We start from the raw sequence: 27,681 nt of genomic DNA, 5'->3' as shown, positions 1-27,681 counted from the left end.
GCTCCCGGCCGAGCCAGGCAGGCTTGGTGCAACCATGGGGGGAAAGGCAGCACGGAACTTACGCTCCTCTTCTGCAGCCCTGCAGCGTGCAGCCCGGCTGCCCCTGGCTCCTCTCCTCGGACGGCCAGCCCCTCGTGCTCTTGGAGGAGCCTTTCTCCTCCTCATCCTGGCGAGCAACGAGGCTGTCCCGCAAGCTTCGGTGCCCTCCTTCAGCCGCAGGAGCGTTGCCTGTCCGGGCAGACCTCCTCCTGGACAGAGCTGGGAGAACGCCTGCCACAGGCACACAGCCAGCAGCACACTGCGAGCTCCTTCCAGGCCCACAGCTTATGCCCACAGTGCCCAACCTCACAAAGGCCTGGGCCCGCACAGTGTGAGGTCATGGCTGTGACATCAGCGACAGAGCTCCGGGGAGGCAGAGGGAGACTCCGCCGCCCACTTGGCGCTGTGCTTTGCGTTTCTCACGAGACAGCGCTGAAAACACACTGCGGTTTTAGCTGGTGCTGAGCAGCGCTCGCAGAGCACCAAGGCTTCCTCTGTTTCTCTCCCAGTGTCCCCGAGCGAGTAGGCCGAGGCTGGGCCAGAGGCTGGGAGGGAACACAGCAGGGAGAGCCAACCCAAACTGACCCAAGGGGCACTCCATGCCGTGTAACCTCATGCTCCGCAACACAGCCTGCGCCTTTGGCCTTGCCAAAGTAGCCATTGCTCGGGCAGCGGCTGGGCATGGGTCTGCTGGGGTCAACCCGCCGCAGCCTGTGTAGAGAAAGGAGTGTGTTTGCTCTGTGCTTTCGTAGGCTGGAGGCTGTCTTGGGCAGAGGCAGCAGAAAATGATACCGAGTTCTCCATTCTTGGAGAACTGAGGAGAGGAGTCAGCAGAACTGCTTCCTCGGACCTCCGGCAGGCAGACTTTGGCCTGTTTAGGAGCCTGGTTGACAGAGTCCCCTGGCAGGCAGTCCTGAAGTGCAGAGGGGTCCAGGAAGGCTCCATACTCTTCAAGAATACCTTCCTGAAGGTGCAGGAGCAGGCTGTCCCCATGCGCCGAAAGACGAGCCCGCAGGGAAGAGGACCGGCCTGGCTGAACAGAGAGCTTTGGCGGGAATTTGGGATGGTCATGAGGTTATGCGGGGAGAAAATGAGAAGGGCCAAAGGCCAGCTGGAACTTAATCTCCCCGGAGCCTTCTCTTCTCCAGACTGAACAACCCCAACTCTGGGAGAGGTGCTCCAGCCCTCTGATCATCTTGGTGGCCCTCCTCTGGACCCGCTCCAACAGGTCCAGACTGCCATGACTTCTCAGATTTGATGGATAGTGCCTTAGCAACTTCGTCTGCCAGTTCCCTCGGGAGCCACGCGTGTATCCCATCAGGACCCTCGCCAGGTTTAGGTGGTCTCATACTTGATCTTCACTTACAGTGGGCGCTTCTTCATTTTCCCAGTCCTCGCCGTTGCCTGCTGCAGGATGGGTAGTGTGGCTGCAGTCTTTGCCAGTGAAGACCGGGGCAAAAAAGTTGTTGAGTACCCCGGCTTTGTCTCTTGCCCGGGTGACCAGGTCTTCCGTTTCCTTCCGGAGAGGGCCCACATCTTCCTTAGTCCTTCTTTTCTTGCTGACACACTTCTAGAAGGTTTTTTTCTTTGTCTTGATGCCACTGGCCCGCTTTAATTCAGCCTGGGCTTTAGCTTGCCTGACCTGATCCCTGGCCGCTCGAACAATTTCTCTGTATTCCTCCCAGGCCACCCAGCCCTGTTTCTACCCCCTATAGGCCTCCTTTTTACTTCTGAGCGTGTCCGGGAGCTCCTTGTTCATCCATGCGGGCCTCCTGGCTTTCCTGCCCGTCGCCTACTCTGTAGGGATGCATCGCTCCTGAGCTTAGAGGAGGTGATGCCTGCGTATTAAGCAACTTTCTTGGGCCCTTCTTCCCTCCGGCGCTTCATCCCATGGCACCATACCAAGCACATTCTTCAAGAGGCCAAAGTCAGCTCTCCTGAAGTCCAGGGTGGTCAGCTTGCTGCGCACCTTCCTCGCTGCCTCGAGGATCTTGAACTCCACCATTTTGTGGTCACTGCGGCCCAGCCTACCCTGGAGTGTGACCCTGCCTACCAGCCCCTCCTTGTTGGAAAGGACAAGGTCCAGCATAGCTCCTCTCCTTGTTGCCTCCTCTAGCACTTGGAGAAGGACGCTGTCGTCAATACAATCCAAGAACCTCCTGGATTGCCTACGCCCTGCTGTGTTACCCTTCCACCAGCTGTCGGGGTGGCTGAAGTCACCCATGAGGACCAAGGCCTGTGAACGTGATGCCACCCCGATCTGTCTATAGAGGGCCTCATCCGCTCGGTCTTCCTGGTCAGGTGGTCTGTAGCAGACCCCCACTGCAGTGTCCCCTGCTCCTGACTTCCCTTTAGTCTGGACCCATAGGCTCTCAGTCAGCTCTTTATCCATCCCTAGGCCAAGCTCCATGCGCTCCACCTGGTCGGGGACATATAGGGTGTCCTGGTTCTGGCAGGGACGGGGTTAATTTCCCCTGGGAGCGGCAGGGGACACAGGTATTCCGTGCCGGACACAGGTATTCCGTGCCACCTGAGCCGTGCCCCGGCTCTAGGGGGGAGCTGGCCGGGGACAGGGCAGGAAGCGGGAGGAAATGGCGGCTGTGAGCGGGCTGGGGCGGTCCGGGTCTGGTGGGGGAGCGGTGGTACCGTCACCGCGTTTCTATGTTCCTTTATCGGGGGTATTGTTACTGGTTTTCTCTTTCCTTTGCTGTTCTGTTAAACTGCCTTTATGTACACCCACGAGGTTTGCCTTTTTCTCCCCGTTTTCCCCCTCAGCTGGGGGCGTTGAGCGAGCGGCCGCATGGTTCTTTGTTGCCAGCTGAGGCCAAATCACCACATAGGGCAGCACCGCCTCCTCCTTTCCCCTGCCTGTCTTTCCTCAGGTGCCTGTACCCTTCCATGCCAGCACTCCAGTCGCGGGAGCCATCCCACCACGGTTCCCTGGTGCCAATGAGATCGTAGCCTTGGAGGCGCGATCACGTCTCTAGCTCCTCCTGTTTGCTCCTCACCCTACCTGCATTTGCACAGAGGCATTCCAGCCCTGTCCTCCTTGAGGCTGACTTGGCTGGAGCAGTTGCAATTCCGTTGCACTGCTCTCCAGGCGACATTCCTTTGCCACGTATTAATGTTGCCCCCTCATTGCCTCCTGTGTTACCCCAGGAGCTCCTGGCTCATCTGCGTCAGACTGTAAGGGTGCTGCAGCGTAGCCAGCACATCTCAGAGCAAACGGCTGCAGGCCCTCGGCAGCACGCTGTTCCTCTATCCTTGGAGCATCGACCCTTGGCTTGCCACTGGCAAGACTGATAATACCCCCTTTCCCCGGCGAGCCTAAAGCCCTGTCAATGAGCCCCGCTAACTCTTGGGCAAAGACCCTTCTCCCCCTTTGAGTGAGACAAACCCCATCTGATGCCAGCAGGCCTGGTGCCGGAGAGGCCACTCCATTGTCAAAAAACCCAGAACTGTGGCGGTGACACCAGCCACGGAGCCACATATTAACAGACCGAGCTCAGCTCTCTCTTTCAATGTCATTGCCCCAACCAGAAGCAGCGAAGAAAAAATAACCCGTGCTCTGGATTCCCACGCTGTCCTAAGGCCCTGAGACCTCTTCTCATCATCCTCGCACTCTGAAGTGCGCTTTCATCGCCCCCGACATGGAACAGAAGCAGTGGGTAGTAATCCGAGGGCCGCACCAGGCCAGGGAGTTTCTTCAGGATGTCCCTAAGTCGGGCCCCAGGGAGGCCGCAGACTTCCCTAAGAGTGGGGTCTGCCCTACGTATCGGACCCTCTGTCCCCCTCAGAGCTGAGTTGCCCGCAACTATAACCCGCCTTTTCTTCCTCGTAGAGGTGGTCATCATACGGGGAGCAGGCCTTTCCGGTCCCGGCAACTCCTCTGGTGTATTTGCACCGTCAGCCTCATTGTCCTTTGGCTGGTCTACCATGGCCAGGGCCTCATCCCTGTTGTACAGAGGCACCTGGGGAGGGGAGGTGGGCAAGGACGGGGTTCGCTTGCCAGCCCTCGCACAGACTTGCCTCCATGCACCGTTTTCTGGTAGGCCGCTGCCTTCAGTGCCTTCAGCCCTGCAGGGCAAGGAGATCAGAGCCCTGCGATCTTGCTTTATTTCTGGTGACTGGCCCGGTCTCTCTTTCGGGGACCTCAAAGCACGGCCCCGCCACTCGATTTCTTTCTCGCACTCCCTGATACTCCTTAGTCTTTTGACTTCATTTATGAGCTCTGCCACCAGACTGAGCAGATCATCTACCTGCTCACACCTCACACACCTGTCTTCACCACTGCCGCTCGCTAGCCGTGCAAGGCTGTGGCACTCCCTGCAGCCTGCGACCTGAATGCCTGCATGCTTCCGAGGGAGCACCGTCTGTGTTGCTACGTCTGCTCTGGCAAGTGCAGAGGACGTAGCTTTCTGCCGGGTAGAGACCATGGCTGAGCTCCTCTCACCAGGTGAACCCACCTCTTGAATCTCCATCCTTTGTTGGATGCAGGTCCCAGGCATGGCTGCACCCCACGTGGGCCCCCACTAGACCCAGTCCCCAGAGCCAAGGTGTCCCCTGAATGGAACGGGACATCACCCCCAAACGCTGCCAGGCTCCGGACGAATCCTTCCTGGGGCGAGATGTGGGGGCGGCCCTGGTGCCAAAGGATTTTGGCAAGGACCTTAGGCAAGGACCGGCTACGGGAGCGTCGTCTCCTTTTGCTCGCTTAGGAAACGTCCCCGTGGTGGAGAGAAAGCAGAAAGCCTGAGGAAGGTCTCAGCCTGCGAATGGCAGAGGTTGGCAGCCTTGAGAGGGCCTCTGAAACGACGTTGCTCTGCACCCGACTAACAGCCACCTCCCTCTGGTCTGTTTCTCCATTTGCCGCTTTAATTTTTATTGAAGGAAGAAACAGCTCTACACAGGTGTCTGGCTGATGGCATTTCGTCCCACGATTTTCCCATGCACCTGCACTCGATAAATGCAGGTGTATCCTGGTTTTCCCCAGTTGCTCTGTATGCCGAGTTTCAGAAACTGAAAGGCTCTGGGCATCCCACTCTGCAAAGAAACCACGACAAAAAGCAGCGTCACTGCGGGCTGCAAGCGCGAGAGCAGGCTCCGTGCGTCTTCCTCTGACAGGCCGGCCTCTGCTCCGCAACCAGCTCCCGCCCTGGCCACAGAGGCAGCTTCTCCCTCCTTCCCTCCTCCCACCCAGGTGTCAAAGGAGCCCTGTGCCCCCGCAGTCCAAACGCCCAGCCTCAGGGAGCGTGGTGGGCAGCTGTGGAAACCTGCAGCTCGCTGGTGCCAGGCAAGTGGGGCCCGGGGAAAGTCCTGCTGCCGGGCCAAGGTGCTGGGCCTCCTCCCTGCCACCGCCTGCCCGGCGGGTGCAGCTGGGGAGCAGCAGGGACCGACACAGACACAGTCACAGGGCTGACTCTGTCTTCGCTCTGCTTTTGCCTCCCTGCCGCGTGCCGTTCTCCCTCCAGATCCCACCAACTTTTCTCTTGGCCACAGTCAGGCCCCCGCCCCAGCAGGGACCGTCCACATTCCTTCTGCAAGCAACTTGCTGGCAAACCGGCGTTTCTGCCCTGGCCTCTTGCTAACATGCACGCACTGTACCTGCAGAGGGAAGGTCTGTTTCGGCTCTTTCTGCACCGTGTAGGTGAATATCCCCAGCAGCGTTTCGTCCTCCCCTTCCTCATCCAGGCCCTTGCAGATAAAGCACAGGGAGCAGGTCAGGCTCGACCCGATTGCAAAGAAACAACTCGTGACAGATCCGGGCTCGTCACCTGCACCCCACTCCTGCGGCTCCAGCACGGTCTGGCGCAGGATGCGGTGGGGCTGACTCTCCTCCTTGTGTGCTGCTCCGGGGCCCAGGGGTGCTGGGCCAAAACACACGGAGCGCGTCTTAGGAGGGGTGACACCACCCCGCATGTCCCTTGACATGTCTCCTCAGGGAAGGGCAGTGCTTGGGAGCACACAAATCTCGGCACATGTGCAGACAGCAGCAAGTCCCCGTTACAGCTTTTCCCCGCGGACAGGTCCCAGCCCCCAGGGCCCGGCAGGGACTTACAGAGACAGTGAAATCTCGGGGGGCGCTGCCGACAGTCCCCCACGGAGAGGCTATCCTTGAGGTGTGCTGCAGGGTGACAGCCGTCGGTCGTATCTGTGCAGGTAACCGGATTAGCACCTCACTCCGAGACCCTTGGAAAGGCCAGCAGTATCCCGGGGAAGCATCCGGCTGAAAGCAGAGAGCAAGAGCATGGAATGTGAGGCCGTGATGGGAACACGAGGGCGTGATGGGGCCCGCTGCGCCTGTGGGCTGTGCTTGTGCTCAAAATGAATGGCGTGTTGGGTAGCAGACAGAAGCGCCCTGCCATCTTCCCGGCCCGGGAAAGAGGAAAACAGCCAGCCGGTGGAAAACATCCAGTACCCTGCACCAGAGTCAGGGCTTTCAAGAAACCTCTCTGTTTGGCCAGCAGCTCTGCAGCCTCCCCCCACCACCCACTGCCCCATCGGGAGAGGGACCGTCAGAGCTGTGGCGAGGAAACGCGGTCCCAAAGGACAAGTCCCTTCACCCGGCTGTGACTAGGGAGGGCGGGCAGCCAGCTCAGCTCAGCACAGCCCCTTTCTGAGGGCACGTGCTGTTTCCGAGGGAGCCGAGCCCTGTGTGAGACCCCAGGAGCCAGGCACCGGAGCAGTGCCGTGGTCTCGAGCAATACCACTGGCCTGAGGGGAGACGCCCCAGGGCTTGGCCCACACTTTCCAAGAGGCAAGAGAAGCCGCACTGACGGTTTCTGCTCCTGTACCTGCACAAAGGTGTCCAGAAGGGGTGGAGCACACAGGAACCCAAACACGCTGCAGAGCCACGCAGAGCTGCTGGACGCTCTGTGCAGGTTGAGGGCAGCCCCTGAAGGGAGAAGAGCAGAGCCGAATGTGTTGTCTTGTAGTTAGAACCTGAGGCATTTTTCTTAGCATTAAAGTTGTGAGCATTAAAGTATGTTAGGCCTGATAACTATTGGCATGAGCTGAACTTCTGATACAGGGTCTCGCGTACAACCACTTTCATAGAATCATAGTATCATAGAATTGTCTAGGTTGGAAGAGACCCTTGGGATCATCGAGTCCAACCATCTACACTACTCTACAAAGCTCTCCCCTACACCATATCCCCCAACACCACATCTAAACGTCTCTTAAACACATCCAGGGATGGTGACTCAACCACCTCCCTGGGCAGTCTATTCCAATGCCCGACCACCCTTTCTGTGAAAAAGTCTTTCCTAATGTTCAGTCTAAATCTACCCTGTTGGAGCTTGAAGCCATTCCCTCTTGTTCTGTCATTAATTACCTGTGAGAAGAGACCAGCACCAACCTCTCTACAGTGTCCTTTCAAATAGTTGTAGAGAGTGATGAGGTCTCCCCTCAGCCTCCTCCTCCTCAAACTAAACAGTTCCAGCTCCTTCAACCGCTCTTCATATGAGTTGTTTGCTAGGCCCTTCACCAGCTTCGTTGCCCTCCTCTGCACTTGCCCCAGCACCTCGATATCTCTCTTGTATTGAGGTGCCCAAAACTGGACACAATACTCGAGGTGTGGCCTCACCAGTGCTGAGTACAGGGGCACAATCACCTCCCTACTTCTGCTGGCCACGCTATTTCTAATACAGGCCAGGATGCCGTTGGCTTTCTTGGCCACCTGGGCACACTGCCGGCTCACATTCAGCTGCTTGTCAATTAGAACCCCCAGGTCTCTTTCTGCCAGGCAGCTTTCCAGCCACACTTCCCCAGGCCTGTAACGCTGCATGGGGTTATTGTGGCCCAAGTGCAGAACCTGGCACTTGCCCTTGTTGAAACTCATACCATTGATGTTGGCCCAATGATCCAATCTATCTAAGTCTCTCTGTAGTGCTTCCCTATCCTCCTGGGAATCAACACTCCTGCTTAACTTGGTGTCATCTGCAAACTTGCTGATGATACACCCTATGTCCTTATCGAGATCATCAATAAAGACGTTAAACAGAAATGGTCCCAACACTGAGCCCTGAGGCACACCACTTGTGACCGGCCGCCAGCTGGATTTAAATCCATTGAGCACCACTCTTTGGGACCTTCCAGTCAGCCAGTGCTTGATCCAGCGGATCGTATGCTCATCCAGGCCATGCGAAGCCAGTTTTTTCACAACAATTGTATGGGAGACAGTATCGAATGCTTTTCGAAAGTCCAGGTATACAATATCAACAGCCTTTCCCTCATCCAATATTCTGGTTATTTTCTTATGTACTTGGCCAGATGGTCAGCCTTGGGAATGTTCCTTCACAAGTATATGGGCTAATTAGTAGAGCAATTTTTGAGACATCCTCATGGGTAACGAGGGTTCTTTCCTTGAGTCGTATGAGAAAGAACACCTAATCAAGGAAAACAAGTATTGTTGTCTTTCTTTGAAGTGAAACATCCTGGAGCAGATGAGCATAGGAACCTTGAGGATGCTACTAATCTACCACGTTTCGAAAGGTCTAGCCAACATGGCAGAACAGTGAAAATTCTGAGGGTCCTAAGCTAAACTACCTTCATTATAATACTTAAAATCATGCCCACGGCCAAGAAGACCCTTGCCCAGGTGGAGACCCTTCTCTTGCGCAGGTGCAGTGACTGAGAATGACACAGCAAATATTGTAATCATATGTAAATTAGACACCAATCGTTGCTACTGGGAGTGTCCTACCTTGTAACTTTCGTGTATGAATGTGAGGAGGAAAGTGGCACGGGGTGGGCATGATGTGTGGAAGCACCAGGGCCAGAATAAACCGATGCCTCCTCTCTAAACACAGTCTCTGTCTTTCGGGAGAACTGGGACTTAGACCACTTTTTCAGGTAACAACTGCAGGAGGCCCCAGGTTGGGAGGACCTGGTGGCTGCAGGTAGGAGGATCAGGTAAGGCTGCCTGCCAGCCCCACACACAGCACTGCACGCTGAGACGTGCCCCAGGAAGAGGAGGGGAGCCCATGGCCGGTGATGGCACCTCTCTCCCAGCTGCACAAAGAGAAGGTCTGCGGGTGCTGGGAGACGGCAAGCGCACACGGGAAGGGCTGCAGAGCCAAGGCGAGGCCCCACTGTGCGGACAGCAGAGGACAACCCGGCCGCTCGCTTTCGCTCCCCAGGAAAGCTCAGCGGAGAGGGAGAGGGCAGAAAGGCAGTCAGGGGCACGCCAGGGGCACACCAGGGACACCCAGCGAGGGGGCTGACAGCAGGGCTGGGGTGAGCCCAAGGGTGCCGCTCTGCCACAGGCATGCTCTTGGGTCCCGTGGTTTCACCCAACCTCCCCGTGCTTTGGAGCGCAGAGTCTCCTTTTGGGAGCACTCAGCAGGAGTTCAGTGTGATGAGAGACCTGCCTGCCCGCGTCCATCCGTACCTGCCTCTTTCAGAGCCCAGGCAGACACACACGTGGTTGCAGACATCGTCTCTCTCATTTGCTGAACTTTCTGGAAAGACACAAAGGAACGGGGGAATTGACCACAACAACCTTGGCCAGGGGAAGGGGCTTTACAGTGGAGCTCAGCAGGCTGCCCCTGGCAAGGGATGGGTGCATGGGCCCAGCAGGAAAAGCCCACCAGCTGGCCCAAGAAGGGTCTTGTGTGGGGCCCTGCTGTCCCAGCACTCTTTCCCAGAGTGCATGATCACCTGCATAGCGTCGATCCCTGCAGCCAGGCACACCACCTCGTTCACCAGCTGTTTTGTCGCTGGGGATTGTTCCCTGCAGTCACCAGGAAAGCAGATCTTGTCAGAGAGCTGCCCAGCCCCTCCCAGAGCCTCCAAGCTCGGGAGGAGCAGAGACAGAGGTGCTCGAGCCACCTTTTCTTTCCCTGGCCTGTGAACGCTTCCCCCCGCTCCATGTTTAGCAAAAGGCCCAGGCAGGAGCGAAAGGCACGAGCCCTGGGCGCTGTGCGAGTGAGTGCAAACAGCACGGCCTCATCTGCCGCTACCCCACCAAAAGTGCTCCAGGTCAGGAGAGAGGAGAGGGCTCTTACCGCGGGGCCCTCCCGTCGGCTGCCGCCTGCCCCAGCAGCACCTGAAAGAGAACGGCTCTCCGTTTGAGTCCCAGAGCTGCCGGGGCTGTCCAGAGCCGGCGGCTCTAGGAAGGCACAGCAGAAGCCGCTGCTGATTCTCTGGGTCACCGCCTGCAACCGCAGGACCGGGTGTTTTACCCACCCAACCACCCACCCACAGCCTGCGGGGCTCCGCTGTGGGCCTTTCCTGTCCCACAGCAGCAGTCACTGACCTGCGGCACAGCCTCTGCCCACTGCAGATACACAAGCATCAGCATCCCGCACCAGGCAGCAGCTGTAATTCACATCACCAAGAGAGAGTTAATTGACTCGGGTTTCCAAGGATCCCTGTAGCCATACGGTCTCCTCCCACACCCCGGTGGCCACAGGCTGGCTGAGGACATGGCGAAAGGGTGCAGAGAGAGGTTGCGGCTCTAAGCAGGGACCCTCTCCCTGGGCCTCAGGGCTCTGCACAGCCCTGGTTGTTGCGCCCGCTCGGTGCCCCACAGCTACGCCCCATTTGCCCTCCCTGCTCTGCGTGCAGCGAGCATCTTCAGAGCTCCCTGAGCTGCAGACGTGGGAGGCTGGAAGGGTCCCACTACCTCCTCTCCCTCACCCTGAAGCTGGCACTCTGTGCCTCCCTGCCTCCGCTGGCAGCAGGCGAATACTCACTGAGAGCAGCTAGGCTCATCAAGAACACAAGCTGTAAGAGCCTCCTCTTTTTCAAGGTGAAGATCTCTTTCCTGAAAGAGTACGTCCCGAGGTTAGCAGTGCCCAAGGGCAGTGCCCCGCACAGGGGGATTTTCATTTACAAGCAGAGGAGCAGTCATTTTGGAGGAGCCAGGCCTGGTCTCCTGGTGGAGAGCACCACCGGCCTCCACCTGCTCGTCCTGAGCCACTGGCACCCCTCATCTCCACCTCCCCACTGCACACATCTTGTACTCACAGCGTGGAGATGCCTGTGCTGAGGCATCTCTGGAGGGAGACCAGAGCCATCACCAGACGGAAGAGCAACCCTGCGCAAAGAAACGGAGAAAAGCCTGAGGAGCCTTTTGGAGGACACGGGTCCAGAGCATGCCAGCTCCCTGCAGGGAGCTGGGCGCTGGTCCTCCCTCCCTGGGGCAGGGCCAGGGCTATGCCCTGTAGAGGCGGGCAGCTGGTTGCACCCTGGGAGCGGAGCGGGGGACACAGGGCCGGGCAGGATCTCCTCGCAGGCAGGCAGGGCACCGATGGCGTGCCTGGGGAAGGAGGGTGGCACGAGCGCTGGGGTACCCCGTGGTTACTGCAGTATCCCACAGAGACAGACATCCTTGCCAGCTCCATCACGCTCACGCAGGCGAGGTGGCCCCGGGCCTCCCTCGGGGCAGGGTGATGCTGCTTCTGCAGGGCCGTGGCTCCCGGCCGAGCCAGGCAGGCTTGGTGCAACCATGGGGGGAAAGGCAGCACGGAACTTACGCTCCTCTTCTGCAGCCCTGCAGCGTGCAGCCCGGCTGCCCCTGGCTCCTCTCCTCGGACGGCCAGCCCCTCGTGCTCTTGGAGGAGCCTTTCTCCTCCTCATCCTGGCGAGCAACGAGGCTGTCCCGCAAGCTTCGGTGCCCTCCTTCAGCCGCAGGAGCGTTGCCTGTCCGGGCAGACCTCCTCCTGGACAGAGCTGGGAGAACGCCTGCCACAGGCACACAGCCAGCAGCACACTGCGAGCTCCTTCCAGGCCCACAGCTTATGCCCACAGTGCCCAACCTCACAAAGGCCTGGGCCCGCACGGTGTGAGGTCATGGCTGTGACATCAGCGACAGAGCTCCGGGGAGGCAGAGGGAGACTCCGCCGCCCACTTGGCGCTGTGCTTTGCATTTCTCACGAGACAGCGCTGAAAACACACTGCGGTTTTTGCTGGTGCTGAGCAGCGCTCGCAGAGCACCAAGGCTTCCTCTGTTTCTCTCCCAGTGTCCCCGAGCGAGTAGGCCGAGGCTGGGCCAGAGGCTGGGAGGGAACACAGCAGGGAGAGCCAACCCAAACCGACCCAAGGGGCACTCCATGCCGTGTAACCTCATGCTCCGCAACACAGCCTGCGCCTTTGGCCTTGCCAAAGTAGCCATTGCTCGGGCAGCGGCTGGGCATGGGTCTGCTGGGGTCAACCCGCCGCAGCCTGTGTAGAGAAAGGAGTGTGTTTGCTGTGTGCTTTCGTAGGCTGGAGGCTGTCTTGGGCACAGGCAGCAGAAAATGATACCGAGTTCTCCATTCTTGGAGAACTGAGGAGAGGAGTCAGCAGAACTGCTTCCTCGGACCTCCGGCAGGCAGACTTTGGCCTGTTTAGGAGCCTGGTTGACAGAGTCCCCTGGCAGGCAGTCCTGAAGTGCAGAGGGGTCCAGGAAGGCTCCATACTCTTCAAGAATACCTTCCTGAAGGTGCAGGAGCAGGCTGTCCCCATGCGCCGAAAGACGAGCCGGCAGGGAAGAGGACCGGCCTGGCTGAACAGAGAGCTTTGGCGGGAATTTGGGATGGTCATGAGGTTATGCGGGGAGAAAATGAGAAGGGCCAAAGGCCAGTTGGAACTTAATCTCCCCGGAGCCTTCTCTTCTCCAGACTGAACAACCCCAACTCTGGGAGAGGTGCTCCAGCCCTCTGATCATCTTGGTGGCCCTCCTCTGGACCCGCTCCAACAGGTCCAGACTGCCATGACTTCTCAGATTTGATGGATAGTGCCTTAGCAACTTCGTCTGCCAGTTCCCTCGGGAGCCACGCGTGTATCCCATCAGGACCCTCGCCAGGTTTAGGTGGTCTCATACTTGATCTTCACTTACAGTGGGCGCTTCTTCATTTTCCCAGTCCTCGCCGTTGCCTGCTGCAGGATGGGTAGTGTGGCTGCAGTCTTTGCCAGTGAAGACCGGGGCAAAAAAGTTGTTGAGTACCCCGGCTTTGTCTCTTGCCCGGGTGACCAGGTCTTCCGTTTCCTTCCGGAGAGGGCCCACATCTTCCTTAGTCCTTCTTTTCTTGCTGACACACTTCTAGAAGGTTTTTTTCTTTGTCTTGATGCCACTGGCCCGCTTTAATTCAGCCTGGGCTTTAGCTTGCCTGACCTGATCCCTGGCCGCTCGAACAATTTCTCTGTATTCCTCCCAGGCCACCCAGCCCTGTTTCTACCCCCTATAGGCCTCCTTTTTACTTCTGAGCGTGTCCGGGAGCTCCTTGTTCATCCATGCGGGCCTCCTGGCTTTCCTGCCCGTCGCCTACTCTGTAGGGATGCATCGCTCCTGAGCTTAGAGGAGGTGATGCCTGCGTATTAAGCAACTTTCTTGGGCCCTTCTTCCCTCCGGCGCTTCATCCCATGGCACCATACCAAGCACATTCTTCAAGAGGCCAAAGTCAGCTCTCCTGAAGTCCAGGGTGGTCAGCTTGCTGCGCACCTTCCTCGCTGCCTCGAGGATCTTGAACTCCACCATTTTGTGGTCACTGCGGCCCAGCCTACCCTGGAGTGTGACCCTGCCTACCAGCCCCTCCTTGTTGGAAAGGACAAGGTCCAGCATAGCTCCTCTCCTTGTTGCCTCCTCTAGCACTTGGAGAAGGACGCTGTCGTCAATACAATCCAAGAACCTCCTGGATTGCCTACGCCCTGCTGTGTTACCCTTCCACCAGCTGTCGGGGTGGCTGAAGTCACCCATGAGGACCAAGGCCTGTGAACGTGATGCCACCCCGATCTGTCTATAGAGGGCCTCATCCGCTCGGTCTTCCTGGTCAGGTGGTCTGTAGCAGACCCCCACTGCAGTGTCCCCTGCTCCTGACTTCCCTTTAGTCTGGACCCATAGGCTCTCAGTCAGCTCTTTATCCATCCCTAGGCCAAGCTCCATGCGCTCCACCTGGTCGGGGACATATAGGGTGTCCTGGTTCTGGCAGGGACGGGGTTAATTTCCCCTGGGAGCGGCAGGGGACACAGGTATTCCGTGCCGGACACAGGTATTCCGTGCCACCTGAGCCGTGCCCCGGCTCTAGGGGGGAGCTGGCCGGGGACAGGGCAGGAAGCGGGAGGAAATGGCGGCTGTGAGCGGGCTGGGGCGGTCCGGGTCTGGTGGGGGAGCGGTGGTACCGTCACCGCGTTTCTATGTTCCTTTATCGGGGGTATTGTTACTGGTTTTCTCTTTCCTTTGCTGTTCTGTTAAACTGCCTTTATGTACACCCACGAGGTTTGCCTTTTTCTCCCCGTTTTCCCCCTCAGCTGGGGGCGTTGAGCGAGCGGCCGCATGGTTCTTTGTTGCCAGCTGAGGCCAAATCACCACATAGGGCAGCACCGCCTCCTCCTTTCCCCTGCCTGTCTTTCCTCAGGAGCCTGTACCCTTCCATGCCAGCACTCCAGTCGCGGGAGCCATCCCACCACGGTTCCCTGGTGCCAATGAGATCGTAGCCTTGGAGGCGCGATCACGTCTCTAGCTCCTCCTGTTTGCTCCTCACCCTACCTGCATTTGCACAGAGGCATTCCAGCCCTGTCCTCCTTGAGGCTGACTTGGCTGGAGCAGTTGCAATTCCGTTGCACTGCTCTCCAGGCGACATTCCTTTGCCACGTATTAATGTTGCCCCCTCATTGCCTCCTGTGTTACCCCAGGAGCTCCTGGCTCATCTGCGTCAGACTGTAAGGGTGCTGCAGCGTAGCCAGCACATCTCAGAGCAAACGGCTGCAGGCCCTCGGCAGCACGCTGTTCCTCTATCCTTGGAGCATCGACCCTTGGCTTGCCACTGGCAAGACTGATAATACCCCCTTTCCCCGGCGAGCCTAAAGCCCTGTCAATGAGCCCCGCTAACTCTTGGGCAAAGACCCTTCTCCCCCTTTGAGTGAGACAAACCCCATCTGATGCCAGCAGGCCTGGTGCCGGAGAGGCCACTCCATTGTCAAAAAACCCAGAACTGTGGCGGTGACACCAGCCACGGAGCCACATATTAACAGACCGAGCTCAGCTCTCTCTTTCAATGTCATTGCCCCAACCAGAAGCAGCGAAGAAAAAATAACCCGTGCTCTGGATTCCCACGCTGTCCTAAGGCCCTGAGACCTCTTCTCATCATCCTCGCACTCTGAAGTGCGCTTTCATGGCCCCCGACATGGAACAGAAGCAGTGGGTAGTAATCCGAGGGCCGCACCAGGCCAGGGAGTTTCTTCAGGATGTCCCTAAGTCGGGCCCCAGGGAGGCCGCAGACTTCCCTAAGAGTGGGGTCTGCCCTACGTATCGGACCCTCTGTCCCCCTCAGAGCTGAGTTGCCCGCAACTATAACCCGCCTTTTCTTCCTCGTAGAGGTGGTCATCATACGGGGAGCAGGCCTTTCCGGTCCCGGCAACTCCTCTGGTGTATTTGCACCGTCAGCCTCATTGTCCTTTGGCTGGTCTACCATGGCCAGGGCCTCATCCCTGTTGTACAGAGGCACCTGGGGAGGGGAGGTGGGCAAGGACGGGGTTCGCTTGCCAGCCCTCGCACAGACTTGCCTCCATGCACCGTTTTCTGGTAGGCCGCTGCCTTCAGTGCCTTCAGCCCTGCAGGGCAAGGAGATCAGAGCCCTGCGATCTTGCTTTATTTCTGGTGACTGGCCCGGTCTCTCTTTCGGGGACCTCAAAGCACGGCCCCGCCACTCGATTTCTTTCTCGCACTCCCTGATACTCCTTAGTCTTTTGACTTCATTTATGAGCTCTGCCACCAGACTGAGCAGATCATCTAGCTGCTCACACCTCACACACCTGTCTTCACCACTGCCGCTCGCTAGCCGTGCAAGGCTGTGGCACTCCCTGCAGCCTGCGACCTGAATGCCTGCATGCTTCCGAGGGAGCACCGTCTGTGTTGCTACGTCTGCTCTGGCAAGTGCAGAGGACGTAGCTTTCTGCCGGGTAGAGACCATGGCTGAGCTCCTCTCACCAGGTGAACCCACCTCTTGAATCTCCATCCTTTGTTGGATGCAGGTCCCAGGCATGGCTGCACCCCACGTGGGCCCCCACTAGACCCAGTCCCCAGAGCCAAGGTGTCCCCTGAATGGAACGGGACATCACCCCCAAACGCTGCCAGGCTCCGGACGAATCCTTCCTGGGGCGAGATGTGGGGGCGGCCCTGGTGCCAAAGGATTTTGGCAAGGACCTTAGGCAAGGACCGGCTACGGGAGCGTCGTCTCCTTTTGCTCGCTTAGGAAACGTCCCCGTGGTGGAGAGAAAGCAGAAAGCCTGAGGAAGGTCTCAGCCTGCGAATGGCAGAGGTTGGCAGCCTTGAGAGGGCCTCTGAAACGACGTTGCTCTGCACCCGACTAACAGCCACCTCCCTCTGGTCTGTTTCTCCATTTGCCGCTTTAATTTTTATTGAAGGAAGAAACAGCTCTACACAGGTGTCTGGCTGATGGCATTTCGTCCCACGATTTTCCCATGCACCTGCACTCGATAAATGCAGGTGTATCCTGGTTTTCCCCAGTTGCTCTGTATGCCGAGTTTCAGAAACTGAAAGGCTCTGGGCATCCCACTCTGCAAAGAAACCGCGACAAAAAGCAGCGTCACTGCGGGCTGCAAGCGCGAGAGCAGGCTCCGTGCGTCTTCCTCTGACAGGCCGGCCTCTGCTCCGCAACCAGCTCCCGCCCTGGCCACAGAGGCAGCTTCTCCCTCCTTCCCTCCTCCCACCCAGGTGTCAAAGGAGCCCTGTGCCCCCGCAGTCCAAACGCCCGGCCTCAGGGAGCGTGGTGGGCAGCTGTGGAAACCTGCAGCTCGCTGGTGCCAGGCAAGTGGGGCCCGGGGAAAGTCCTGCTGCCGGGCCAAGGTGCTGGGCCTCCTCCCTGCCACCGCCTGCCCGGCGGGTGCAGCTGGGGAGCAGCAGGGACCGACACAGACACAGTCACAGGGCTGACTCTGTCTTCGCTCTGCTTTTGCCTCCCTGCCGCGTGCCGTTCTCCCTCCAGATCCCACCAACTTTTCTCTTGGCCACAGTCAGGCCCCCGCCCCAGCAGGGACCGTCCACATTCCTTCTGCAAGCAACTTGCTGGCAAACCGGCGTTTCTGCCCTGGCCTCTTGCTAACATGCACGCACTGTACCTGCAGAGGGAAGGTCTGTTTCGGCTCTTTCTGCACCGTGTAGGTGAATATCCCCAGCAGCGTTTCGTCCTCCCCTTCCTCATCCAGGCCCTTGCAGATAAAGCACAGGGAGCAGGTCAGGCTCGACCCGATTGCAAAGAAACAACTCGTGACAGATCCGGGCTCGTCACCTGCACCCCACTCCTGCGGCTCCAGCACGGTCTGGCGCAGGATGCGGTGGGGCTGACTCTCCTCCTTGTGTGCTGCTCCGGGGCCCAGGGGTGCTGGGCCAAAACACACGGAGCACGTCTTAGGAGGGGTGACACCACCCCGCATGTCCCTTGACATGTCTCCTCAGGGAAGGGCAGTGCTTGGGAGCACACAAATCTCGGCACATGTGCAGACAGCAGCAAGTCCCCATTACAGCTTTTCCCCGCGGACAGGTCCCAGCCCCCAGGGCCCGGCAGGGACTTACAGAGACAGTGAAATCTCGGGGGGCGCTGCCGACAGTCCCCCACGGAGAGGCTATCCTTGAGGTGTGCTGCAGGGTGACAGCCGTCGGTCGTATCTGTGCAGGTAACCGGATTAGCACCTCACTCCGAGACCCTTGGAAAGGCCAGCAGTATCCCGGGGAAGCATCCGGCTGAAAGCAGAGAGCAAGAGCATGGAATGTGAAGCCGTGATGGGAACACGAGGGCGTGATGGGGCCCGCTGCGCCTGTGGGCTGTGCTTGTGCTCAAAATGAATGGCGTGTTGGGTAGCAGACAGAAGCGCCCTGCCATCTTCCCGGCCCGGGAAAGAGGAAAACAGCCAGCCGGTGGAAAACATCCAGTACCCTGCACCAGAGTCAGGGCTTTCAAGAAACCTCTCTGTTTGGCCAGCAGCTCTGCAGCCTCCCCCCACCACCCACTGCCCCATCGGGAGAGGGACCGTCAGAGCTGTGGCGAGGAAACGCGGTCCCAAAGGACAAGTCCCTTCACCCGGCTGTGACTAGGGAGGGCGGGCAGCCAGCTCAGCTCAGCACAGCCCCTTTCTGAGGGCACGTGCTGTTTCCGAGGGAGCCGAGCCCTGTGTGAGACCCCAGGAGCCAGGCACCGGAGCAGTGCCGTGGTCTCGAGCAATACCACTGGCCTGAGGGGAGACGCCCCAGGGCTTGGCCCACACTTTCCAAGAGGCAAGAGAAGCCGCACTGACGGTTTCTGCTCCTGTACCTGCACAAAGGTGTCCAGAAGGGGTGGAGCACACAGGAACCCAAACACGCTGCAGAGCCACGCAGAGCTGCTGGACGCTCTGTGCAGGTCGAGGGCAGCCCCTGAAGGGAGAAGAGCAGAGCCGAATGTGTTGTCTTGTAGTTAGAACCTGAGGCATTTTTCTTAGCATTAAAGTTGTGAGCATTAAAGTGCGTTAGGCCTGATAACTATTGGCATGAGCTGAACTTCTGATACAGGGTCTCGCGTACAACCACTTTCATAGAATCATAGTATCATAGAATTGTCTAGGTTGGAAGAGACCCTTGGGATCATCGAGTCCAACCATCTACACTACTCTACAAAGCTCTCCCCTACACCATATCCCCCAACACCACATCTAAACGTCTCTTAAACACATCCAGGGATGGTGACTCAACCACCTCCCTGGGCAGTCTATTCCAATGCCCGACCACCCTTTCTGTGAAAAAGTCTTTCCTAATGTTCAGTCTAAATCTACCCTGTTGGAGCTTGAAGCCATTCCCTCTTGTTCTGTCATTAATTACCTGTGAGAAGAGACCAGCACCAACCTCTCTACAGTGTCCTTTCAAATAGTTGTAGAGAGTGATGAGGTCTCCCCTCAGCCTCCTCCTCCTCAAACTAAACAGTTCCAGCTCCTTCAACCGCTCTTCATATGAGTTGTTTGCTAGGCCCTTCACCAGCTTCGTTGCCCTCCTCTGCACTTGCCCCAGCACCTCGATATCTCTCTTGTATTGAGGTGCCCAAAACTGGACACAATACTCGAGGTGTGGCCTCACCAGTGCTGAGTACAGGGGCACAATCACCTCCCTACTTCTGCTGGCCACGCTATTTCTAATACAGGCCAGGATGCCGTTGGCTTTCTTGGCCACCTGGGCACACTGCCGGCTCACATTCAGCTGCTTGTCAATTAGAACCCCCAGGTCTCTTTCTGCCAGGCAGCTTTCCAGCCACACTTCCCCAGGCCTGTAACGCTGCATGGGGTTATTGTGGCCCAAGTGCAGAACCTGGCACTTGCCCTTGTTGAAACTCATACCATTGATGTTGGCCCAATGATCCAATCTATCTAAGTCTCTCTGTAGTGCTTCCCTATCCTCCTGGGAATCAACACTCCTGCTTAACTTGGTGTCATCTGCAAACTTGCTGATGATACACCCTATGTCCTTATCGAGATCATCAATAAAGACGTTAAACAGAAATGGTCCCAACACTGAGCCCTGAGGCACACCACTTGTGACCGGCCGCCAGCTGGATTTAAATCCATTGAGCACCACTCTTTGGGACCTTCCAGTCAGCCAGTGCTTGATCCAGCGGATCGTATGCTCATCCAGGCCATGCGAAGCCAGTTTTTTCACAACAATTGTATGGGAGACAGTATCGAATGCTTTTCGAAAGTCCAGGTATACAATATCAACAGCCTTTCCCTCATCCAATATTCTGGTTATTTTCTTATGTACTTGGCCAGATGGTCAGCCTTGGGAATGTTCCTTCACAAGTATATGGGCTAATTAGTAGAGCAATTTTTGAGACATCCTCATGGGTAACGAGGGTTCTTTCCTTGAGTCGTATGAGAAAGAACACCTAATCAAGGAAAACAAGTATTGTTGTCTTTCTTTGAAGTGAAACATCCTGGAGCAGATGAGCATAGGAACCTTGAGGATGCTACTAATCTACCACGTTTCGAAAGGTCTAGCCAACATGGCAGAACAGTGAAAATTCTGAGGGTCCTAAGCTAAACTACCTTCATTATAATACTTAAAATCATGCCCACGGCCAAGAAGACCCTTGCCCAGGTGGAGACCCTTCTCTTGCGCAGGTGCAGTGACTGAGAATGACACAGCAAATATTGTAATCATATGTAAATTAGACACCAATCGTTGCTACTGGGAGTGTCCTACCTTGTAACTTTCGTGTATGAATGTGAGGAGGAAAGTGGCACGGGGTGGGCATGATGTGTGGAAGCACCAGGGCCAGAATAAACCGATGCCTCCTCTCTAAACACAGTCTCTGTCTTTCGGGAGAACCGGGACTTAGACCACTTTTTCAGGTAACAACTGCAGGAGGCCCCAGGTTGGGAGGACCTGGTGGCTGCAGGTAGGAGGATCAGGTAAGGCTGCCTGCCAGCCCCACACACAGCACTGCACGCTGAGACGTGCCCCAGGAAGAGGAGGGGAGCCCATGGCCGGTGATGGCACCTCTCTCCCAGCTGCACAAAGAGAAGGTCTGCGGGTGCTGGGAGACGGCAAGCGCACACGGGAAGGGCTGCCGAGCCAAGGCGAGGCCCCACTGTGCGGACAGCAGAGGACAACCCGGCCGCTCGCTTTCGCTCCCCAGGAAAGCTCAGCGGAGAGGGAGAGGGCAGAAAGGCAGTCAGGGGCACGCCAGGGGCACACCAGGGACACCCAGCGAGGGGGCTGACAGCAGGGCTGGGGTGAGCCCAAGGGTGCCGCTCTGCCACAGGCATGCTCTTGGGTCCCGTGGTTTCACCCAACCTCCCCGTGCTTTGGAGCGCAGAGTCTCCTTTTGGGAGCACTCAGCAGGAGTTCAGTGTGATGAGAGACCTGCCTGCCCGCGTCCATCCGTACCTGCCTCTTTCAGAGCCCAGGCAGACACACACGTGGTTGCAGACATCGTCTCTCTCATTTGCTGAACTTTCTGGAAAGACACAAAGGAACGGGGGAATTGACCACAACAACCTTGGCCAGGGGAAGGGGCTTTACAGTGGAGCTCAGCAGGCTGCCCCTGGCAAGGGATGGGTGCATGGGCCCAGCAGGAAAAGCCCATCAGCTGGCCCAAGAAGGGTCTTGTGTGGGGCCCTGCTGTCCCAGCCCTCTTTCCCAGGGTGCATGATCACCTGCATAGCGTCGATCCCTGCAGCCAGGCACACCACCTCGTTCACCAGCTGTTTTGCCTCTGGGGATTGTTCCCTGCAGTCACCAGGAAAGCAGATCTTGTCAGAGAGCTGCCCAGCCCCTCCCAGAGCCTCCAAGCTCGGGAGGAGCAGAGACAGAGGTGCTCGAGCCACCTTTTCTTTCCCTGGCCTGTGAACGCTTCCCCCCGCTCCATGTTTAGCAAAAGGCCCAGGCAGGAGCGAAAGGCACGAACCCTGGGCGCTGTGCGAGTGAGTGCAAACAGCACGGCCTCATCTGCCGCTACCCCACCAAAAGTGCTCCAGGTCAGGAGAGAGGAGAGGGCTCTTACCGCGGGGCCCTCCCGTCGGCTGCCGCCTGCCCCAGCAGCACCTGAAAGAGAACGGCTCTCCGTTTGAGTCCCAGAGCTGCCGGGGCTGTCCAGAGCCGGCGGCTCTAGGAAGGCACAGCAGAAGCCGCTGCTGATTCTCTGGGTCACCGCCTGCAACCGCAGGACCGGGTGTTTTACCCACCCAACCACCCACCCACAGCCTGCGGGGCTCCGCTGTGGGCCTTTCCTGTCCCACAGCAGCAGTCACTGACCTGCGGCACAGCCTCTGCCCACTGCAGATACACAAGCATCAGCATCCCGCACCAGGCAGCAGCTGTAATTCACATCACCAAGAGAGAGTTAATTGACTCGGGTTTCCAAGGATCCCTGTAGCCATACGGTCTCCTCCCACACCCCGGTGGCCACAGGCTGGCTGAGGACATGGCGAAAGGGTGCAGAGAGAGGTTGCGGCTCTAAGCAGGGACCCTCTCCCTGGGCCTCAGGGCTCTGCACAGCCCTGGTTGTTGCGCACGCTCGGTGCCCCACAGCTACGCCCCATTTGCCCTCCCTGCTCTGTGTGCAGCGAGCATCTTCAGAGCTCCCTGAGCTGCAGACGTGGGAGGCTGGAAGGGTCCCACTACCTCCTCTCCCTCACCCTGAAGCTGGCACTCCGTGCCTCCCTGCCTCCGCTGGCAGCAGGCGAATACTCACTGAGAGCAGCTAGGCTCATCAAGAACACAAGCTGTAAGAGCCTCCTCTTTTTCAAGGTGAAGATCTCTTTCCTGAAAGAGTACGTCCCGAGGTTAGCAGTGCCCAAGGGCAGTGCCCCGCACAGGGGGATTTTCATTTACAAGCAGAGGAGCAGTCATTTTGGAGGAGCCAGGCCTGGTCTCCTGGTGGAGAGCACCACCGGCCTCCACCTGCTCGTCCTGAGCCACTGGCACCCCTCATCTCCACCTCCCCACTGCACACATCTTGTACTCACAGCGTGGAGATGCCTGTGCTGAGGCATCTCTGGAGGGAGACCAGAGCCATCACCAGACGGAAGAGCAACCCTGCGCAAAGAAACGGAGAAAAGCCTGAGGAGCCTTTTGGAGGACACGGGTCCAGAGCATGCCAGCTCCCTGCAGGGAGCTGGGCGCTGGTCCTCCCTCCCTGGGGCAGGGCCAGGGCTATGCCCTGTAGAGGCGGGCAGCTGGTTGCACCCTGGGAGCGGAGCGGGGGACACAGGGCCGGGCAGGATCTCCTCGCAGGCAGGCAGGGCACCGATGGCGTGCCTGGGGAAGGAGGGTGGCACGAGCGCTGGGGTACCCCGTGGTTACTGCAGTATCCCACAGAGACAGACATCCTTGCCAGCTCCATCACGCTCACGCAGGCGAGGTGGCCCCGGGCCTCCCTCGGGGCAGGGTGATGCTGCTTCTGCAGGGCCGTGGCTCCCGGCCGAGCCAGGCAGGCTTGGTGCAACCATGGGGGGAAAGGCAGCACGGAACTTACGCTCCTCTTCTGCAGCCCTGCAGCGTGCAGCCCGGCTGCCCCTGGCTCCTCTCCTCGGACGGCCAGCCCCTCGTGCTCTTGGAGGAGCCTTTCTCCTCCTCATCCTGGCGAGCAACGAGGCTGTCCCGCAAGCTTCGGTGCCCTCCTTCAGCCGCAGGAGCGTTGCCTGTCCGGGCAGACCTCCTCCTGGACAGAGCTGGGAGAACGCCTGCCACAGGCACACCAGCCAGCAGCACACTGCGAGCTCCTTCCAGGCCCACACCTTATGCCCACAGTGCCCAACCTCACAAAGGCCTGGGCCCGCACGGTGTGAGGTCATGGCTGTGACATCAGCGACAGAGCTCCGGGGAGGCAGAGGGAGACTCCGCCGCCCACTTGGCGCTGTGCTTTGTGTTTCTCACGAGACAGCGCTGAAAACACACGGCGGTTTTAGCTGGTGCTGAGCAGCGCTCGCAGAGCACCAAGGCTTCCTCTGTTTCTCTCCCAATGTCCCCGAGCGAGTAGGCCGAGGCTGGGCCAGAGGCTGGGAGGGAACACAGCAGGGAGAGCCAACCCAAACTGACCCAAGGGGCACTCCATGCCGTGTAACCTCATGCTCCGCAACACAGCCTGCGCCTTTGGCCTTGCCAAAGTAGCCATTGCTCGGGCAGCGGCTGGGCATGGGTCTGCTGGGGTCAACCCGCCGCAGCCTGTGTAGAGAAAGGAGTGTGTTTGCTGTGTGCTTTCGTAGGCTGGAGGCTGTCTTGGGCAGAGGCAGCAGAAAATGATACCGAGTTCTCCATTCTTGGAGAACTGAGGAGAGGAGTCAGCAGAACTGCTTCCTCGGACCTCCGGCAGGCAGACTTTGGCCTGTTTAGGAGCCTGGTTGAGAGAGTCCCCTGGCAGGCAGTCCTGAAGTGCAGAGGGGTCCAGGAAGGCTCCATACTCTTCAAGAATACCTTCCTGAAGGTGCAGGAGCAGGCTGTCCCCATGCGCCGAAAGATGAGCCGGCAGGGAAGAGGACCGGCCTGGCTGAACAGAGAGCTTTGGCGGGAATTTGGGATGGTCATGAGGTTATGCGGGGAGAAAATGAGAAGGGCCAAAGGCCAGCTGGAACTTAATCTCCCCGGAGCCTTCTCTTCTCCAGACTGAACAACCCCAACTCTGGGAGAGGTGCTCCAGCCCTCTGATCATCTTGGTGGCCCTCCTCTGGACCCGCTCCAACAGGTCCAGACTGCCATGACTTCTCAGATTTGATGGATAGTGCCTTAGCAACTTCGTCTGCCAGTTCCCTCGGGAGCCACGCGTGTATCCCATCAGGACCCTCGCCAGGTTTAGGTGGTCTCATACTTGATCTTCACTTACAGTGGGCGCTTCTTCATTTTCCCAGTCCTCGCCGTTGCCTGCTGCAGGATGGGTAGTGTGGCTGCAGTCTTTGCCAGTGAAGACCGGGGCAAAAAAGTTGTTGAGTACCCCGGCTTTGTCTCTTGCCCGGGTGACCAGGTCTTCCGTTTCCTTCCGGAGAGGGCCCACATCTTCCTTAGTCCTTCTTTTCTTGCTGACACACTTCTAGAAGGTTTTTTTCTTTGTCTTGATGCCACTGGCCCGCTTTAATTCAGCCTGGGCTTTAGCTTGCCTGACCTGATCCCTGGCCGCTCGAACAATTTCTCTGTATTCCTCCCAGGCCACCCAGCCCTGTTTCTACCCCCTATAGGCCTCCTTTTTACTTCTGAGCGTGTCCGGGAGCTCCTTGTTCATCCATGCGGGCCTCCTGGCTTTCCTGCCCGTCGCCTACTCTGTAGGGATGCATCGCTCCTGAGCTTAGAGGAGGTGATGCCTGCGTATTAAGCAACTTTCTTGGGCCCTTCTTCCCTCCGGCGCTTCATCCCATGGCACCATACCAAGCACATTCTTCAAGAGGCCAAAGTCAGCTCTCCTGAAGTCCAGGGTGGTCAGCTTGCTGCGCACCTTCCTCGCTGCCTCGAGGATCTTGAACTCCACCATTTTGTGGTCACTGCGGCCCAGCCTACCCTGGAGTGTGACCCTGCCTACCAGCCCCTCCTTGTTGGAAAGGACAAGGTCCAGCATAGCTCCTCTCCTTGTTGCCTCCTCTAGCACTTGGAGAAGGACGCTGTCGTCAATACAATCCAAGAACCTCCTGGATTGCCTACGCCCTGCTGTGTTACCCTTCCACCAGCTGTCGGGGTGGCTGAAGTCACCCATGAGGACCAAGGCCTGTGAACGTGATGCCACCCCGATCTGTCTATAGAGGGCCTCATCCGCTCGGTCTTCCTGGTCAGGTGGTCTGTAGCAGACCCCCACTGCAGTGTCCCCTGCTCCTGACTTCCCTTTAGTCCGGACCCATAGGCTCTCAGTCAGCTCTTTATCCATCCCTAGGCCAAGCTCCATGCGCTCCACCTGGTCGGGGACATATAGGGTGTCCTGGTTCTGGCAGGGACAGGGTTAATTTCCCCTGGGAGCGGCAGGGGACACAGGTATTCCATGCCGGACACAGGTATTCCGTGCCACCTGAGCCGTGCCCCGGCTCTAGGGGGGAGCTGGCCGGGGACAGGGCAGGAAGCGGGAGGAAATGGCGGCTGTGAGCGGGCTGGGGCGGTCCGGGTCTGGTGGGGGAGCGGTGGTACCGTCACCGCGTTTCTATGTTCCTTTATCGGGGGTATTGTTACTGGTTTTCTCTTTCCTTTGCTGTTCTGTTAAACTGCCTTTATGTACACCCATGAGGTTTGCCTTTTTCTCCCCGTTTCCCCCCTCAGCTGGGGGCGTTGAGCGAGCGGCCGCGTGGTTTTTTGTTGCCAGCTGAGGCCAAATCACCACATAGGGCAGCACCGCCTCCTCCTTTCCCCTGCCTGTCTTTCCTCAGGAGCCTGTACCTTTCCATGCCAGCACTCCAGTCGCGGGAGCCATCCCACCACGGTTCCCTGGTGCCAATGAGATCGTAGCCTTGGAGGCGCGATCACGTCTCTAGCTCCTCCTGTTTGCTCCTCACCCTACCTGCATTTGCACAGAGGCATTCCAGCCCTGTCCTCCTTGAGGCTGACTTGGCTGGAGCAGTTGCAATTCCGTTGCACTGCTCTCCAGGCGACATTCCTTTGCCACGTATTAATGTTGCCCCCTCATTGACTCCTGTGTTACCCCAGGAGCTCCTGGCTCATCTGCGTCAGACTGTAAGGGTGCTGCAGCGTAGCCAGCACATCTCAGAGCAAACGGCTGCAGGCCCTCGGCAGCACGCTGTTCCTCTATCCTTGGAGCATCGACCCTTGGCTTGCCACTGGCAAGACTGATAATACCCCCTTTCCCCGGCGAGCCTAAAGCCCTGTCAATGAGCCCCGCTAACTCTTGGGCAAAGACCCTTCTCCCCCTTTGAGTGAGACAAACCCCATCTGATGCCAGCAGGCCTGGTGCCGGAGAGGCCACTCCATTGTCAAAAAACCCAGAACTGTGGCGGTGACACCAGCCACGGAGCCACATATTAACAGACCGAGCTCAGCTCTCTCTTTCAATGTCATTGCCCCAACCAGAAGCAGCGAAGAAAAAATAACCCGTGCTCTGGATTCCCACGCTGTCCTAAGGCCCTGAGACCTCTTCTCATCATCCTCGCACTCTGAAGTGCGCTTTCATGGCCCCCGACATGGAACAGAAGCAGTGGGTAGTAATCCGAGGGCCGCACCAGGCCAGGGAGTTTCTTCAGGATGTCCCTAAGTCGGGCCCCAGGGAGGCCGCAGACTTCCCTAAGAGTGGGGTCTGCCCTACGTATCGGACCCTCTGTCCCCCTCAGAGCTGAGTTGCCCGCAACTATAACCCGCCTTTTCTTCCTCGTAGAGGTGGTCATCATACGGGGAGCAGGCCTTTCCTGTCCCGGCAACTCCTCTGGTGTATTTGCACCGTCAGCCTCATTGTCCTTTGGCTGGTCTACCATGGCCAGGGCCTCATCCCTGTTGTACAGAGGCACCTGGGGAGGGGAGGTGGGCAAGGACGGGGTTCGCTTGCCAGCCCTCGCACAGACTTGCCTCCATGCACCGTTTTCTGGTAGGCCGCTGCCTTCAGTGCCTTCAGCCCTGCAGGGCAAGGAGATCAGAGCCCTGCGATCTTGCTTTATTTCTGGTGACTGGCCCGGTCTCTCTTTCGGGGACCTCAAAGCACGGCCCCGCCACTCGATTTCTTTCTCGCACTCCCTGATACTCCTTAGTCTTTTGACTTCATTTATGAGCTCTGCCACCAGACTGAGCAGATCATCTACCTGCTCACACCTCACACACCTGTCTTCACCACTGCCGCTCGCTAGCCGTGCAAGGCTGTGGCACTCCCTGCAGCCTGCGACCTGAATGCCTGCATGCTTCCGAGGGAGCACCGTCTGTGTTGCTACGTCTGCTCTGGCAAGTGCAGAGGACGTAGCTTTCTGCCGGGTAGAGACCATGGCTGAGCTCCTCTCACCAGGTGAACCCACCTCTTGAATCTCCATCCTTTGTTGGATGCAGGTCCCAGGCATGGCTGCACCCCACGTGGGCCCCCACTAGACCCAGTCCCCAGAGCCAAGGTGTCCCCTGAATGGAACGGGACATCACCCCCAAACGCTGCCAGGCTCCGGACGAATCCTTCCTGGGGCGAGATGTGGGGGCGGCCCTGGTGCCAAAGGATTTTGGCAAGGACCTTAGGCAAGGACCAGCTACGGGAGCGTCGTCTCCTTTTGCTCGCTTAGGAA

The sequence above is a fragment of the Vanellus vanellus genome (assembly GCF_965231255.1).
Source record: "Vanellus vanellus genome assembly, chromosome: Z".
NCBI lineage: Eukaryota > Metazoa > Chordata > Aves > Charadriiformes > Charadriidae > Vanellus > Vanellus vanellus.
This window is presented reverse-complemented; position numbering follows the sequence as displayed.